Source organism: Panthera pardus, unplaced genomic scaffold (genome assembly GCF_024362965.1).
Source record: "Panthera pardus isolate Hobbes unplaced genomic scaffold, ASM2436296v1 HiC_scaffold_27, whole genome shotgun sequence".
Taxonomy (NCBI): domain Eukaryota; kingdom Metazoa; phylum Chordata; class Mammalia; order Carnivora; family Felidae; genus Panthera; species Panthera pardus.
In genome coordinates, this window is record NW_026526843.1 from 118,889,445 (window position 1) to 118,905,847 (window position 16,403).

Genomic DNA, 16,403 nt, shown 5'->3' on the forward strand with positions numbered 1-16,403 from the left:
TAGATAATAGATGGATAGATAGATGATATGTATAGATAGAAGATAGATAGATATGGATGGATAGGTGGATGGATAGTCTAGGTAAATGGGTAGGAAGCTGGAACACATTTAGCTCACATATTTGACCTTTGATCGCCTGATTTCAATGCATGATTCATCATCCTACTTAACAAAGACTAACTGAAACTAGTCTTCTGCAAGCCCCCCATCCACAGTTAAAATTTATATGAAATTAGATGTTTACTTTATTGTTTCATCAGAGAAGCAGTGTCATGAAATGAGTCGAAGGAAAACGGCTGACTGGGGGTGGGGGAGGGGAAAATCCCCTAAATGGACCCATTTACATTTGTTTCCATGTGAAATCTATAGCCTGCCCTGCTTGAGTCCATGAGGGCAGGATGGCCCGGTGATGAGTGGCCCAGACTCAGGGCGGGGGTGGGCTTCATTAGCAAGACTGGGTTCAAATCCCAGCTCTGTCTGTGGGAGGTGCATGGCCTCCGGGCAGCGACCTCCTTCTGTGAGCCCAGTTGCCACCTTGGAAGACGGGATAGTATTGCTTTCCTGTGGCTACGGCAACACATGACCACACATGGGGGGGCACTACAAACCACAGAGACTTTCTCTCTCACGACTCTGGAGGCCAGAAGTCCAAAGCCAAGGTGTTAGGAGGGCTGGTTCCTTCTGAAGGAGGGTTCAGTTAACAAGTGACGTCTTTCTCAAGTAAGCTGGTGGACTGGGCGTTGAAAGGAGGCAACTGAGGGGGAAATAGTTCACGTGAATGTGTGAAGTCCTGAATCTCTCTAGATTATCCAGGCATCTGTCCATCTACATTTGTTATCTAGGTATGTATGTACGTATGTATGTATGTGTATCTGTCTATGTGTCCATCCATCTGTCCATCCATCTACATATCCATCTGTTCATTTATGTCTGTCTGTTATCTGTCTGCTATCTACCTATCTATCTATCTATCTATCTATGATTCTATCTATCTATCTATCTATCTATCTATCTATGATTCCATCCATCTATCCATCCATCATATCTATCTATCTATCTATCTATCTATCATCCATCTATCATATCTATCTATCTATCTATCTATCTATCTATCTATCTATCTACCTATCTTTCTATCTATCCATCATATCTATCTATCTATCTATCTATCTATCTATCTATCTATCTATGATTCTATCTATCTATCTATCTATCTATCTATCTATCTATCTATCTATGATTCCATCCATCTATCCATCCATCATATCTATCTATCTATCTATCTATCTATCTATCTATCTATCTATCATCCATCTATCATATCTATCTATCTATCTATCTATCTATCTATCTATCTACCTATCTTTCTATCTATCCATCATATCTATCTATCTATCTATCTATCTATCTATCTATCTATCTCTATCCATCCATCCATCCATGGGATGAGAATGTTCTGGAAGCAGATAGAGGTGGTAAATTGAGAATGTGCTAAATGCCCCAAATTTCTTAAAATTTTCTAATGTTTATTTTTGAGAGACAGAGACGGAGCGTGGGCCAGGGAGGGACAGAGAGAGAGGGAGACACAGAATCCGAAGCGGGCTCCAGGCTCCGAGCTGTCGGCACAGAGCCCGATGCGGGGCTCGAACCCACGAACCGTGAGATCATGAGCCGAGCCGAAGTCGGACGCCTAACCAACTGAGCCACCCAGGCGCCCCCCGAACTGTCTCCTTTTAAAGGGTGAGTTGTGTGTGATGTGAATGACATCGCAATAAACACATGCCTCGTGGGTCACGGGGCGGGGGGGGAGCCTGAAGACATTTCTGTTTTAGTTCCCCGTGTCTCAGCCGGCTGTTGCTCCTGTGTCCTCCCTGCTGTCCCCCGTTTGCCCCACCTCCTGAGACAGCCTCACCCCTCGGGTCACTGCTGGGGTGTCTGGAGCTGGCCGCCCACGTCTCCTGGTGTGCGGTTGCCGTGGCCGGTTGAACCCCAGGCGGGGCCAGAGTCGAGAGGAAGCGTTGAGAGTGGCCACCTTCACTGATTAAGTAACACTTTCCCCCAGGAAGCCGGCATGCACTGGTTCAGGGTCCCAGGGGCTGAAATTGTTCTCATTTCCTTCTTTTCCGAGGCCGCAGACAGCTTTCCTCCTGGCCCGCGTCCCGGGGGTGACGGGGAAGGCATGGGCCGAGTGCCAGGGAGCCCGAAGAGGGCGTCTGCCCACCCTGAGCATGCGTCACACTACACGTTTGCAAACGCTTTCTCTGAGAGAGACCACGTCCCAAGGTGGGGAAACCGAGGCACAGAGTCCCTCCAGACGCGCCCCGGACACACGTCCCAAGGTGGGGAAACCGAGGCACAGAGTCCCTCCAGACGCGCCCCGGACACACGTCCCAAGGTGGGGAAACCGAGGCACAGAGTCCCTCCAGACGCGCCCCGGACACACGTCCACAGGTGGGGAAACCGAGGCACAGAGTCCCTCCAGACGCGCCCCGGACACACGTCCCAAGGTGGGGAAACCGAGGCACCGAGTCCCTCCAGACGCGCCCCGGACACACGTCCACAGGTGGGGAAACTGAGGCACAGAGGCCCTCTAGACGTGCCCCGGACACACGTCCCAAGGTGAGGAAACCAAGGCAGAGTCCCTCCAGACGCGCCCCGGACACACGTCCCAAGGTGGGGAAACCGAGGCACAGAGTCCCTCCAGACGCGCCCCGGACACACGTCCCAAGGTGAGGAAACCAAGGCAGAGTCCCTCCAGACGCGCCCCGGACACACGTCCCAAGGTGGGGAAACCGAGGCACAGAGTCCCTCCAGACGCGCCCCGGACACACGTCCACAGGTGGGGAAACCGAGGCACAGAGTCCCTCCAGACGCGCCCCGGACACACGTCCACAGGTGGGGAAACCGAGGCACAGAGGGCCGAAGGAAGCTGAGCGGCCAGTGAGAGGTGTCATCAGAGCCCAGGCCCACGTTTTCTGACCACGAGTAGAAAGCACCCGGGTCCTACGCAGTGGTTTGAGCCAAGCGCTGTCTGAGCCCTCCTCCCGCACCGCGTCCAGCAGCCTGTCTCGCTGTCTGCGCTCGGTGGGTATTTTTGGGGCCACACTGGGTGCCGAGCGTTCCCTGAGGGCTGAGGGGACCGCCCCGAGACCCTCGCCTGTGCCCCCCTTTACTCAGCCCTGGTTTCCCCAAATGCAGGGAACTGTGTGCACCTGACAGAGTTCACCCTGACCTGCCAGGTGAGTTCGCACCTGCCCTTTGCAGGGTGTGAGCATCGGGGTGTGGGGACGAGTCACAACACCGGGACAGAAGAGGCAGAGGGCGTCCGCAGGGTCCCCACGTCCGGGCCTGGACAGCCGAGGCCCCCTGGATCCAGCCATGCCTGAAGCTGACATAGACGTCTAAGTACCCATTTGCCAATTTCCACGTTGACCTAAGATCGCATGACTCAAGTTTCTGTTGTTTGCCATCCAAAGCGTTACTTAACTCAGGGCCTCGGTTTCCCCGTCAGGAAAACGGGAATGAGAGCACCCGCCTGGATTAAGTGTCAGAAAAGTCCCGGGACAAATCCCTCGTAAATGTGGCCGGTGTAATGTCAGTGCTCCCTCCGTGTTAGCTATTATTCCTAAAAGCCAGAAGCAACATCCCTCTGCCCCCATTAAACCAAAACTAAAAAAAAAAAAACAAGGAGCAAACGGCAGGTGTTCAGACAATTCTGGAATAAAAATCTTTGAAGAAGGCGACCTTGCGTCTTTGGGGACACAGAGCAGCCCGTGCAGGTGGGTCCCTGGGGTCTGCCCTGCCTCAGCGTCCCCCCCCCCTGCCCCCCACGGCTTGCACGCGTCTCCTTGGGTCCCATGACTTACAGGTGACCGTCCTGGGCGAGCCGGCCCCGTGGAGTTTCAGAGCCGAGCGGTGGGGACCCTCCCCCTGGTGCAGACGTGGCTGTCCGTGTGGAGAAGGAACGGAGGCCGCGGGACCCCTCCGCCGGTCCCCCAGCACACTCGACCCGGTCCCCAACCCCCGGGGACCCAGCTGGCCGCTTGTAACGAAAACCTGTCATGTGCAGATTTAATTAAACGCACTGAGGTTACGAAAGGCGGAGCCCCAGGGCACAGCCACAGCGCATGGGGGTTCCTCTTTTACGCAGCCGGCTCCCTGGTCGCTGCTGGGATTTTACATATTTTTAACACATTTTTTTTTAAAACACATGTCATCAGAAAAAAGGTTCCCCTGAATACATATTCAGGGCAGCACTTGATGGGGGCTCGTGCATGATGAGAACAGCTGGGAGACTGAAGCTTGGTTTTCTTTCAATACTTGTAATATCATTTTACATGGGATGACCGCTCACTGTTCTCGAGGAAGCAGCTCGAACACGTACAACGGCCTGTTTTCTGAGGGTCCCCCCTGCGATGGGCTGAATTGTGTCCCACACCCCCGCCCCAACCACCCCCTGAAATTCACGTCCTGGAGCCCTGTCCCCAGGACCTCAGAATGTGCAGGATTTGGACACAGGGTCTTTAAACAGGTAATTAAATCAAATGACATCAGCAGGGTGGCCCGGATCCCTAGGGCTCTGATGTCCTTAGAAGAAGAGGAGGTCAGACCACAGACACACACACAGGAGCCACCACATGAGGACGTGAGGACATGGGGAGAACACGGCATCTACACGCCCAGGACAGAGGCCTCGGCAGGAAGCAGACTCAGCCCTGCCTGGATATCAGCCTCCCCGCCTCGGCCCTGCCTGGACCTCAGACACCCAGCCTTGGCCCCACCTAGATCTCAGAGTCCCAGCCTCACCCCTGCCTGGATCTCAGGTTCTAGGCCTCAGCCCTGCCTGGACCTCAGACCCCCAAACTCAGACCCTCCTGGACATCAGATTCCCAGACTCAGGCCCTCCTGGACCTCAGACACCCAGCCTCAGCCCTGCCTGGATCTCAGGTTCTAGGCCTCAGCCCTGCCTGGATCTCAGCATCCCAGCCTCAGCCCTGCCTGGATGTCGGACCCCAAGCCTCAGCCCTGCCTGGATCTCAGGTTCTAGGCCTCAGCCCTGCCTGAACCTCAGACCCCCAACTCAGCCCCTCCTGGACGTCAGACTCCCACATTGAGACCCTCCTGGACCTCAGACTCCCAGCCTCAGCCCCTCCTGGATCTCAGACTCCGAGCCTCAGCCCTGCCTGGATCTCACACTCCATGCCTCAACCCTGCCTGGTTCTCAGACCCCCAAACTCAGCCCCACCTGGACGTCAGATTCCCAGACTCAGGCCCTCCTGGACCTCAGACCCCCAGCATCAGCCCCACCTGGATCTCAGACCCCCAGCCTCAGCCCTGCCTGAATCTCAGCCATCCCGCCTCGGCCCTGCCTGGACCTCAGACACCGAGCTTCAGCCCTGCCTGGATCTCACACTCCCAGCCTCAGCCCTGCCTGGATCTCAGGTTCCAGGCCTCAGCCCTGCCTGAACCTCAGACCTCCAAACTCAGCCCCTCCTGGACATCAGATTCCCAAACTCAGACCCTCCTGGACCTCAGACCCCCCAGCCTCAGCCCCTCCTGGATCTCAGACTCCGAGCCTCGGCCCTGCCTGGATCTCAGTCTCCCAGCCTCGGCCCTGCCTGGATCTCAGCATCCCAGCCTCAGCCCTGCCTGGATCTCAGGTTCTAGGCCTCAGCCCTGCGTGGACCTCAGACTCCCAGCCTCAACCCTGCCTGGATCTCAGACCCCCAGCCTCGGCCCTGCCTGGATCTCAGTTTCTAGGCCTCAGCCCTGCCTGGATCTCCGACTCCCAGCCTGAGCCCTGCCTGGAACTCAGACCCCCAGCCTCAGCCCTGCCTGAATCTCATCCTTCCTGCCTCGGCCCTGCCTGGACCTCAGACACCCAGCCTCAGCCCCTCCTGGATCTCAGACTCCCAGCCTCGACCCTGCCTGGATCTCATACTCCCTGCCTCAGCCCTGCCTGGATCTCAGCCTCCCAGCCTCAGCCCTGCCTGGATCTCACTTTCTAGGCCTCCGCCCTGCATAGACCTCAGATTCCCAGGCTCAGCCCTGCATGGATCTCAGACCCCCAAACTCAGCCCCTCCAGGACCTCAGGTTCCCAGCCTCGGCCCTGCCTGGATCTCATACTCCCAGCCTCAGCCCTGCCTGGATCTCAGCCTCCCAGCCTCAACCCTGCCTGGATCTCAGGTTCTAGGCCTCAGCCCTGCGTGGACCTCAGACTCCCAGGCTCAGCCCTGCATGGATCTCAGACCCCCAAACTCAGCCCCTCCTGGACCTCAGACTCCCAGCCTCAGCCCTGACTGGATCTCAGCCTCCCAGCCTCGGCCACACCTGGATCTCAGACTCCCAACCTGCAGCCCTGGCTGGATCTCAGAACCCCAGCCTCAGCCCTGGCTGGATCTCAGAACCCCAGCCTCGGCCCTGCCTGCACCTCAGAACCCCAGCCTCGGCCCTGCCTGCACCTCAGAACCCCAGCCTCGGCCCTGCCTGCACCTCAGACACCCAGCCTCAGCCTCTCCTGGATCTCAGCCTCCCAGCCTCAGCCCTGCCTGGACCTCAGACCCCCAAACTCAGCCCCTCCTGGACATCAGATTCCCAGACTCAGCCTCTCCTGGACCTCAGATGCCCAGCCTCAGCCCCTCCCAGATCTCAGCCTCCCAGCCTCAGCTCTGCCTGGATCTCAGATTCTAGGCCTCAGCCCTGCCTGGACCTCAGACTCCCAGGCTCAGCCCTGCATGGATCTCAGACCCCCAAACTCAGCCCCTCCTGGACCTCAGACTCCCAGCCTCAGCCCCGACTGGATCTCAGCCTCCCAGCCTCGGCCACACCTGGATCTCAGACTCCCAACCTGCAGCCCTGGCTGGATCTCAGAACCCCAGCCTCAGCCCTGGCTGGATCTCAGAACCCCAGCCTTGGCCCTGCCTGGACCTCAGAACCCCAGCCTCGGCCCTGCCTGCACCTCAGAACCCCAGCCTCGGCCCTGCCTGCACCTCAGACACCCAGCCTCAGCCTCTCCTGGATCTCAGCCTCCCAGCCTCAGCCCTGCCTGGACCTCAGACCCCCAAACTCAGCCCCTCCTGGACATCAGATTCCCAGACTCAGCCTCTCCTGGACCTCAGATGCCCAGCCTCAGCCCCTCCCGGATCTCAGCCTCCCAGCCTCAGCCCTGCCTGGATCTCAGATTCTAGGCCTCAGCCCTGCCTGGATCTCACTTTCTAGGCCTCAGCCCTGCATGGACCTCAGACTCCCAGGCTCAGCCCTGCATGGATCTCAGACCCCCAAACTCAGCCCCTCCTGGACCTCAGACTCCCAGCCTCGGCCCTGCCTGGATCTCAGCCTCCCAGCCTCAGCCCTGCCTGGATTTCAGGTTCTAGGCCTCAGCCCTGCGTGGACGGCAGACTCCCAGGCTCAGCCCTGCATGGATCTCAGACCCCCAAACTCAGCCCCTCCTGGACCTCAGGCTCACAGCCTCAGCCCTACCTGGATCTCAGACTCTTGGCCTCGGCCCTGCCTGGATCTCAGACCCCCAGTCTCAGCCCTGCCTGGATCTCAGACCCCCAGCCTCAGCCCCGACTGGATCTCAGCCCAGGGGACCAGCAGTAGGGACCAGAGGTGATGCACGGGGTGGGCGTCTTGGGGTCATAGTGGGGAGCAGGAAGGGGACAGAGCTCTGGAAAGCCTGGGCCAGAGAGGGGAGCCCGTGACCCATCCCCACGGCCTCGGGATCGGGGTTGAGCGTGTCTGCATCCCCTACGGTTTGTAGGGCCCGAGATGGGGCTCCCGGTCCTGTGCAAAGAGCCCAGGACCAGCCAGGGTGGGGCGGTCAAGCTTAGCTGCCCGGACCTCACTCCCACCACGGAGAATTTGCACGTCGGCCCATCCTCGGCGGACACGTGGGATGTTCTCACGTCTCGGCCGCCGGGACTAACGGAGTCGGGAACACGCAGGTGTGGCCGCTGTCCGAGGTCTTGGCTTGGTGCTCTGGGGTCCCGACTGGGATTGCTGCATCACAGGGAAGCTGCGACTTCGGTCGTGTGAGCACGTGACCTACACCCCGTGGTCCACGCCCACCGGGCACTGGCAGTCCGCCTCGAGCAGGAGGGACGCTGTGCACCTGCTGTGACCCCGATGGACTCGGGAACAGCGCTCAGCGACGCGAGCCAGACGCGGGAGGGGAAATCCGTGGCGGTTCCACGCAGAGGCGGTCCCCCGGCCCTCACGTGCTGAGGTGCAGGGCGCCAGGGGCAGGGAGACACGGAAAGGCAAGGGGGTGCTTGACGGGGTCGGGGCTCCAGGTTCGCGGGACGAAACGGTCCTCGAGATCGGCCGTGCGGCCTCGTGCTTACAGACGGCGGGACATGATCGTGCCCGTCCGAATGTGCTCAGAAGGCAGGTCGCGTGGGAACCGTCCTCCCCACGAAAAATGAAAGCCACATAGCACAGTAAAGCTGCCGCTCGCCACCCCGGGCCGCGGGGGCACAGGGGACTCTGCGTGTGCATCGCGAGGTCGCGTTTGGGGTGGCTGCGGACAGGCTGAAGACGGGACGCTGTGCACGCCCGAGTGGGTCTCCTCTGCCCAGCGTGGCCCTACAGGTGGACGCGAATCCCGGGGAGGCCCGCGGCCCCACGTGATGCCGGTCCCAGGCAGGAGGGAAAGGGCCTGAGGGCCATTTACGGGTGCTTTTTAAAGTTCGGAAGCAAGTTGGACTCCCCGAGACCGCCAGACTCCGAGGGGGCACGGGGGCCCCTGTGCCATCGGCAGAAGGGGTCAGGGAACCCCCGGGCGCCCAGGGCACCCTCGGCCTGGGTGCCCCTTTGCTCCACACGCCCCCCCGCTCCGAGTCGGGGCAGTCTGGGCGGCCAGCAGCCTGCCCAGGGAGTGGGCCCCCAGGGGCTTCCCGGGAGAAGGGAATCTCAGGGCCAACCCGGGAGGGGCCCGGAGCTGAGCCCAGCCGGTCGCCCGCCGGGGGTGGGGTGTGGGGGACACGACACCCAGCAGGAGGGAAGTGAAGCCTGCCCAGCGTGGCGGTGAGACAACATCTCAGTTCTGTCCTGAGGGACGTGGGGAACTTCAACCCTGGCCTTTTAAGCGGCCGCAGGGGCTGGGGTGATTCCCGGGACCGGACTGCAGGAGGAAATGTCAGACCGGGGACACATTTGCAGGGACCCCGGGACAGACCCCGCGGACCCTCGCAGGCCCCCGTGTCTGTTGGGCTCGGACTTCTACCTTTGGACCCGCAGCCATTTCCAGGCTTGCTGTGGGTGGAGGGAAGTCAGCGAGTGTAGACTGCTGAGAACAGACTTATCACCCTTGTTCTCGGCTGCTGTGCCTCCCGCCCTCCCCCACTCCTAACGTGGTGCTGCTGTGGGTGACAATCAGACAGGGACTGGCCCCCGCGGGGACTGGTTCCTCTTTCTCCGCACCTTCGGGGGCCCGGCCTGTTTCCCCCACACGCGCCCTCTCCCCACCTGGCCCTACGGGAATGGGGCCACGCTCAACACCCCATACACCGAGCCCTGATTCGTGGTCTCCAACGGGGTTGGGGGTGGAAACGTGACCCCAAAAGGATCGGTGCACATCGTCACCCCCGGCACCTGAGAAGGATGCTTTCTTTGGGAACTGGGTCTTTGCAGATGTGCTTAAGGGAAGGATCTGAGGTGAGCTCATCCTGGAGGAGGGGGGCCCTGAATCCGATGACAGGGGTCCTTGTAACAGACACAATAGGAGACAGAGACACAGAGGAGAAGCCGCGTGAAGGGGGAGGCAGAGACGGGAGGGACGCGGCCACGAGCCCAGGGGCGCCTGGAGCCCCAGAAGCTGGAAGAGGCAGGAAGGAGCCTCCCCTGGAGCCTCTGGAGGGAGCACGACCCTCCCCTGCCTGGGTCTCAGCAGCCCTGCCCCTCCTGGGTCTCAGGGGTCCTGCCCTGCCTGGATCTCAGCGGCCCTGCCCCCACGGGATCTCAGTGGTCCTTTCCCTCCTTGATCTCAGTGGTCCTGCCCTGCCTGGATCTCAGGGGTAATGCCCTGCATGGATCTCAGCAGCCCTTCCTGGATCTCAGTGGCCCTGCCCCACCTGGATCTCAGTGGCCCTGCCCCTCCTGGATCTCAGTGGCCCTTCCCTGCCTGGATCTCAGTGGCCCTGCCCCTCCTGGATCTCAGTGGTCCTGCCCCTCCTGGATCTCAGTGGCCCTTCCCTGCCTGGATCTCAGTGGCCCTGCCCCTCCTGGATCTCAGTGGCCCTGCCCCACCTGGATCTCAGTGGCCCTGCCCCTCCTGGATCTCAGAGGCCCTGCCCTGCCTGGATCTCAGTGGTCCTGCCCCTCCTGGATCTCAGTGGTCCTGCCCCTCCTGGATCTCAGTGGCCCTTCCCTGCCTGGATCTCAGTGGCCCTGCCCCTCCTGGATCTCAGTGGTCCTGCCCCTCCTGGATCTCAGTGGCCCTTCCCTGCCTGGATCTCAGTGGCCCTGCCCCTCCTGGATCTCAGTGGCCCTGCCCCACCTGGATCTCAGTGGCCCTGCCCCTCCTGGATCTCAGTGGCCCTTCCCTGCCTGGATCTCAGTGGCCCTGCCCCTCCTGGATCTCAGTGGCCCTGCCCCTCCTGGATCTCAGTGGCCCTTCCCTGCCTGGATCTCAGTGGCCCTGCCCCTCCTGGATCTCAGTGGCCCTGCCCCACCTGGATCTCAGTGGCCCTGCCCCTCCTGGATCTCAGAGGCCCTGCCCTGCCTGGATCTCAGTGGTCCTGCCCCTCCTGGATCTCAGTGGTCCTGCCCCTCCTGGATCTCAGCAGCCCTGTCCCTCCTGCATCTCAGGGGCCCTGTCCCTCCTGCATCTCAGGGTCCCTGCCCCTCCTGGATCTCAGTGGCCCTGCCCTGCCTGGATCTCAGCAGTCCTGCCCCTCCTGGATCTCAGGGGCCCTGCCCTGCCTGGATCTCAGCGGCCCTGCCCTGCCTGGGTTACAGACCCCTCCCCCAATGCTATCACACATGACCCTCTCTAAAGTGGACTCTAAAAGAATTTACTACTGTAGCTAATATCTTACATTTGAAAGACGCAAACAATGTCGGACACACCGTGGACATTACTGTTTAGAAATGCAAATGCCAGGTGACCCCTTCGAAGGCACACGAACGGTGTCCCCTTCATGTACCGTGTCATGCATTTAACCAACCCGCGAAGGAACTCTTGTTAAAGATCGTGCAATGTTACATTATTTTGTTTTCCCCTCTCTCCTCAAACTGCCACTCTGTTATCAGTGCTTTTGCAGACTCTGAGCCTAGAGTCTTATAGACCCGGGTTTGAAAGTCTTTGCTCTATGACCCCATCCAAGTCAGGACGACAAAGATAGGTACGCAGGTTGAAATGGAAACATGTTTCACTTCCTGTCCGCCGGACCCTCTGTGCTAAAAAGCTTCTTCTGAGTCTGTGGTCAGTGCGGTCAAATTGATGCAAGTGACATAAATATATCAGAGGCTTCGATACAGTTATTAAACATGACGGTAAAGAAATGTATCGGGCGCGACTTCCCGAATGGGGTGAACTCTGGTGGAGACCTTCCCACGCGTTGAATAAAGGGAATATCCGTAAAGCGACAGATGCGTCCACCGTGCTATTTTTGCTTTCGACAGGCATTGACTCGACCAGGCATCTTACAAGGTCACACAGGAGGAGTCAAGGTCACTGGAGCACGATTGGTTCCAATAAGGGGTTGCTCACTCACGGAGTAACGCGGACCAGAGCAGGAGGAAACTGTGCACAAGTGTCACCCATGGGAATCCCCACTGTGTATCTTGCACATAGTGAGAAAGGATCCCGCCATGTTGGAAAGTAGCGGTGTGTCCCTCTGACTTCTCTTCCTTCTTTGGGGATGGAAGAGGGAAGGGGGATAAACTGAAAACGTCAGTAGTGCATCTGCCCTGGTGAACGTGGGGCTTCTCCTGCTTTCTGAGTCACTTTCCCAGCCATGAACACCGGTGCCTCCGGGAGGCAGCATGGGACCCTCCAGGTTTGGGATACGTGGGGCTGAATATTAAGAGGGTGGGCATCTCCTTTGGACCTGCTGGGGTCTATTTGCACCATGGTAGGATTTATCCTGGAGGAGGACCTACTTTTCTCTTGTATGCCAAGAATTCTAGAACTTTCTCGAGCTTGTATTTGAACTTGCATTGGAGCTGAATGTTGATTAGAAAAGGAGCAACTTTATGTCTTTTGTCATGAGTTGGTTGTTGTTGTTGTTTTTAATTTTTTAATGTTTCTATTTATTTTTGAGAGAGAGAGAGAAAGAGAGAGAGAGCAAGCTGTGGACAGGCAGAGGGAGAGAGAGGGAGACACAGAATGTGAAGCAGGCTCCAGGCTCTGAGCTGTCAGCAAAGAGCCCAATGCGGGACTCGAACTCACAAACCGTGAGATCATGACTTGAGCTGACGTCAGACGCTCAACCATCTGAATCACCCAGGTGCCCCACAACTTGGTTGTTTAAAAACTAAGTGTGTACAGGGATCCCCAGGTGGTCCCTGGTGCCCTGGGCATCTCAGTTTAGAGACCCCTGGTGCCCTAAATCTTCATGCACAGAGAGGGGGGGGATCACGTAGGACTTGAGGCAAAGGGGGCGGTGTGCAAAGCAGTTCTCGGGGAAACTGCTTTGTTTTGGGGCGATTGGAAATACATGTCAAAATGTTAGCTTTGTGTGGGAGCGTGGTGTTTCTGCATTTTTCAGAAGGGGATGTGGGTGACAGGAGGTGGAATGCTCAGAGGTTCCAAGTCTCTGCACGTAGCTGGAGAAGCCAACATTCACATCCATCCTGGAAAACCAGTATCTGCTGGGGAAACGGGAAAGCATCTTACAGGGGATGTGCCCAGCCTCCATCCTTTCACAGTGATGTGAAATGCAACACAGAGGGTGTTACACAAAACAGAAATAAGGTGTCACTTGCTTTGGAATGCCTGATTGTAATTAGTGGGTGTTTATCAGGCATTTCCTGTCAGCCAACCTTAAACACGTGTAATCACATTCAACCTGTGAAACAACTCCATGGTGTAGACGCTAGTCATATCTAAACGCTGGACCTCTCAAGCATAAGGATAACCTGTCCACATTTTTTGCATAAGGATAACCTGTCCACATTTTTTTCTTCCTCTCCTGTACATTTTCCCCCCATTCTATCAATCTCTTGCTTTCATAATTGTATTCTTTCCACCTTATTTTGGTTTGTGCTAGCTCTTTCTAAATACTGAAGAAGGAATCTTGGGCCTTGGACATACAGCATTTCTTCTTGTCTAAGGGATGCATTCAAGGCTATGAATTTGCCTGTGTTTATGTCTCAGGCATGCATTCAAGGCTATGAATTTGCCTGTGTTTACTGCTTTGGTTCCATCTCAGGTGTTTTGATACGTTGTGTCTTCATTGTTGTTTGTATGAGCCTCCCAAGGCTGCTGTAACAAAGCACCACAAGCTTTAGACAGCAGACATCTGCTTTCTCGCTGTTCTAGCGGCCAGAAGTCCGAAATCTGTTTCTCCGGCTAAATGCCAAAGTATTGGGGCACCTGCTTGGCTCAGCCTGTTAAGTGTCTGACTTCAGCTCAGGTCTTGATCTTGCGGTTTGCGGGTTCAAGCCCCACATCGGGCTCTGTGCATTCTGCCTATCTCACGAGGATTAGGACATCATGGGCCTCTGTGGGGCTGTGTCTGTGGATGACATCATTCCTTCAAAATCTTTTCTGTTCTCGTCACAATTCCTTCTTTGGCCCGTGGGTTATGTGGAAGGGTGCAGCCATGGAAGGAAATCTGGTCGGCTGTTCGGTACTTGTTTCCAGCTCAAGTCCCTTGAGGTCAGAGAGTGGCATCGGGAATGCATTCCATCCTTGGAAACGTGTGAGGTTGGCTGCAGACCCACAAGATGTTGTGTTTGGTGACTATGTAGAGCTGATCCTTACGCCCGTGGGGTCTGGAATTTAGATAAGGAAATCTGGGGTGGCCTGAGGGAGTCCTGTCCATATTTTCTTCCTCGTGGCCTCTGACCCGTGGAGTGCCCCCTTTGATACTTGATGGGAGAGAGAACTCTACAGAGCAGTGCGTGTCCGTCCATCTGTTCCAGGCAGGTCTTGAGCTGGAGTGGTCGTGGACACAATCAGTCCCTCTGAAAGCCATCTGAAAATCACACTGAAGTGCGGAGGCCAGTAAGACTTGCAGGGGGAGACAAGGAATCCTCCACAGGCCATGGTGTTGCTCTCGGTGCAACTGGTTTCCATTTCTGAGAAACAACAGATCAGGGCAGGAAGCAGAAAAGAAAACCACAGTGGTTGGAGTCCTAATGCTGTGTAGGAAGTCATCCCGACCGTATGGGTTTCCTATGGTTGTTGTAACAGAGTACCTGAGTCTGTAATTTATTTTGTCACAGAATAATAAACAGATTTTTACGCCTCCTGGTCCTGGAGGCCGGGTGTCTGAGATCCAGGTGGGGTAGAGGCTGGTTCTTTTTGAGGCCTCTCTCCTGGGTGTGTAGATAGCATCTACTCCCTGTGTCCTCCTGTGGTCCTCCTTCGGTGTGTGTGTCTGTATCCAAATTTCTCCCTTTTAGGAGGATACCGGTCATATTGCAGTGGGGACCCAGCCTCCTCCAGTGTGACTTTGTCTTAACGAATTACATCTGCAAAAGCCCCATTTCCAAGTGGGGTCACATTCTGAGGTCTTGGGGTGAGGACTTTGACAGCTGAATTTTCGACGCAGTTCAGCCCGTAATGACACAGTCCCATACCTAAATGGGTGATGTTTCTGCATTCACACGTCACTCTGGTACCTCTCTAAGTAGGCCCCTCATTTTTCTGTTGGCTTCCTTCTTATGAGTTACATACGACTTCCCGATGCACACACACCCTTTATCTGTGTTCTAGGCTGGTAGCCGGGGAGGGAGGGCAGGCGTGCTGTTGCACATACAGAATCCTACGCCCTGCCCCCCACTGTGAACTGCAGGGCCCCTGGGAGGCAGGAAAAGAGCTGGGTTTCCTGGGTGGTGTGGAGGCCAGTGGGCTCACTGTTGCAAAACTGATTAAGATCACGAGAAGCAGATCTGTATCTTGCCGTGAACACAAGGACCCCACAGTAGGCGTCTCATTTTTGGGGTGTTGTGTCCTCATATCCCATCCACTTGCTGGATTTCACAAGGTGTGCACCAGAGGAGGTGAATGAAAGACCGAGCCACCCCGTCCTGATACATGTGACGTATCTCTGTGGACGAGAGATATCACTTTGGTTTCTGGTGATGAAACTCAGAGGACGACCAGTTAGATTAAGAAAACACAAGAGGAGCAGTTCGCCAGGAAAGTGGTTTTCATTCTTTGGTTCCCAGGGTCGAAGGTCTCGAGTGTTCTTTCTTATCCCTTCCGAAACTTAAGAATAAAAACCCATTGGCACATTTCACATGGTGCATTATTATGTTGTCCCCCTGGGGCTCGTACAAAGTTATACATCAGGTATATCTCAATAAAATGGGGGCGAAAAGAAACGAGAATGTACGTCCACACAAAGACTTCTGCAAAAACCAAAATACAACAAACCATGTGCCCTCGTGCCCTCTAAGACGAGCCTCATCCCAGGGTAGAGAGCCATGGGATGAATGTGGCCGTGCCACCTGCCCCAAATCCCAGAGCACCCTTGAGAGAGCCCTTCTTCATTGCTGCCAGGTGATGTGGAGTTTTATGTGTCCACTTGGCTGCGCCCCAGTATGAAGATCTGCGGTCAAGCACGAGCCTACATGTTCCTGTGCAGGCATTTCTTTTAGATGGGATTAACGTTTAAATTGGTGGACTTTGAGTAAAGCGGGTGGCCCTCCGTGAGGTGGTGGGCCTCGTCCCATCAGTTGAAGGCTCTAAGGGAAACAGACTGATCTCCTCCTGCGAGGAAGTGGGAATTCTGCCTTCAGATGGTGTTCACGCTCAAGATACAGCATCATTGCTTCCCTGGGCCCCAGCCTGCTGGTCGACCCTGCAGAATTCAGACTTGCCAGTATCCACGGTTGTAGCCGTCAGTTCCTTAAAATAAATCTCTCTCTCAAAATAAATAAGTAAAAAAGATCTCTGTCTCCTTATCTGTCTTTGTCTCTCCTATAGATAGATGTAGATCTGTCCATCTATCTATCCATCCATCTACTATCCGTCTATGCATCATTCTTATCTATCCATCCACTATCCTCTATTTATCTATCTATCCATCCATCCATCATCTATCTTTCTATTACCTATTTATCATGTATGTATCAATCACCTCCCTTCCTTCCTTTCTTTCTTTCTTTCTTTCTTTCTTTCTTTCTTTCTTTCTTTCTTTCTTTCTTTTTCTCTCTCTCTGTCTCTCTCTCTATCCCTCCCTCCCTCTCTTCCTCCCTCCCTTCCTTCCCTCCCTCCTTTCTCTAC

General features: G+C 56.2%; 1 protein-coding gene across 2 annotated transcripts in view; it reads right to left on the reverse strand.

The window, feature by feature from the left end:
• Window positions 1-16,403, reverse strand: part of P2RY8 (P2Y receptor family member 8) — a 39,244-nt gene that overhangs the window by 14,028 nt on the left and 8,813 nt on the right. The window contains exon 1 of one of the 2 annotated variants that reach the window (XM_053891859.1): window positions 3,863-4,154. The exons of the other annotated variant lie outside the window; for it this stretch is intronic. The gene's annotated coding sequence lies outside the window, so the exon portion shown is untranslated. Of the gene's footprint in view, window positions 1-3,862; window positions 4,155-16,403 lie in introns of those variants that run through there. 2 annotated transcript variants of the gene reach the window in all.